This window comes from Physella acuta, unplaced genomic scaffold (genome assembly GCF_028476545.2).
Source record: "Physella acuta isolate Inbredline_101_S28 unplaced genomic scaffold, ASM2847654v3 ptg001160l, whole genome shotgun sequence".
NCBI classification, from domain to species: Eukaryota; Metazoa; Mollusca; class Gastropoda; family Physidae; genus Physella; species Physella acuta.
Window position 1 is genome coordinate 345,001 of NW_026732677.1, and position 1,776 is coordinate 346,776.

Below are 1,776 nucleotides of genomic sequence, written 5' to 3' on the forward strand. Positions count from 1 at the left end.
AAAATGAAAATTATTTCCCGACACTTTCAATAGTAATTTTTTAACTCATAAATTTAGACAAATGCGCACGATAATTGTCTAACACTTTAATCCATCCAAGACCAACGACAATTATATGCGTTACATACAGAACTAAGCTTTATATATTAGATGTCGGAAAAAAATAAGCATCATCCGAGTTTAGAAGAAGTTTGTAGCAGGCGCTAATTCGTTATCTTTTGAACAGTCTCTGTACACAGATGGATTATAAGTTTGTTAGTATAAGGTCGTACAAGTGACATACAATAGCAAATTATTACAAACATTTATTGTACACATTGGAATACGACATGCGTATTTTCTTGACTGGTTGATAGTATAATGAAAAGAGATAAAGGAGGCTGGATTATTAGGGTTCGATCTTCAAAAAAAAAGTTAATTTACGAAATGTTGCCTACACCTAAGGAAGCCGAAACAAATAATTAGAAGAAAATCAAGAGTTTTTAGCAGTGGTTCTTAATCTGGGTTTAATGAAACCCAAGAGGTTTGGTAAGTCAGTCTCCGGGCTTTGGTGGAGGTCAAGACAAACTGACAACTTATATGATTCAAGAATGGATTCTGTCAATGTGGACGATAAAACTATTAAGAATGGTTCAGTGAATGCGCATTTGAAACTGGTGTGGTTCGATACCTCCAAAACGGTAAAGAACCACTGTTAGAGTGTAGTTTGTAGAAGATGCAAGCTTACTTGGTCTAGTTTTGGTCGTGTCTTTAGAACAATTTTTATTTACAGTTTTAAATTATCAGTTAGGTTGAACAAGTACTAAAGCAGTAGAAGTTGTTGTGTTGTATCGATTTTAAATTTTTTAGTAGGTAAAAAAATGATCTATTCGGTATATTATACTAATTTGCTTAGCTTTTAAAATTTAGGCAAAGAGTATCGCTTTGTACACACGCGTTTTGACCGTATGCTATTTTACTGATCATATTTATTTCCCATTAATACAGAGATCCAGGCAATGAAATCAAGTAAAAGTATCTGATATCTCACTTTGGACGGTCTTAGGTGCTTTGACCATTGGGGGTTTGACCATAGGGGGTTTGACCATAGGGGCTTTGACCAAAGAGGCTTAGGCAACAGCGGGGTTTTGACCACAGATGAGCTTTGACCATAGGGGGTTTGACCATAGAAATTAGAAACTGTTGTTTAATTAAAATTTATGATACAATTCATACGATTTTATACATGTTTCCTTAGAGTCAATTAATGGAAATTAGCATGTACTAAAAAAGTCAATAACGATATTTTAGTCTCCACATAAAGGCTTGTGCTAGGCCTCATAGGTTTATTTTAAATATAAATTGAACAAAATAATGAGACATAAAAGTTTCACAAATAAATAATGTAGATGTACCTGAAAATACTTAGCATACATTTACTTAAGGATAAAAAATCATGCCGACTGTATAGAAAAAAAAAGTAATACCTGTATGGTTAACTAAATGACAGATGGGCTACAGCACGCAAATATGTCAGTACATCTGTTTGATCATATGTCAGAAGGCTACATCTGTTGGACCATATGTCTGAACAGCACATTGTAATTTTTCATGCAGCATTCTTTAGAGCTTCTCGGTTGGGTAGCTTGATCCTGCGACACCTTGCAAGAAAGTTGTCTTTTGCCGTGTGCTGTCCATATGTAGACCTTCAAGGAAACGCCACATTGGTCAAACCCACCATGGTCAAAGCCCCGTTATGGATTTTAGTGTCAATGACTTTTTTTTTAATGTTACACA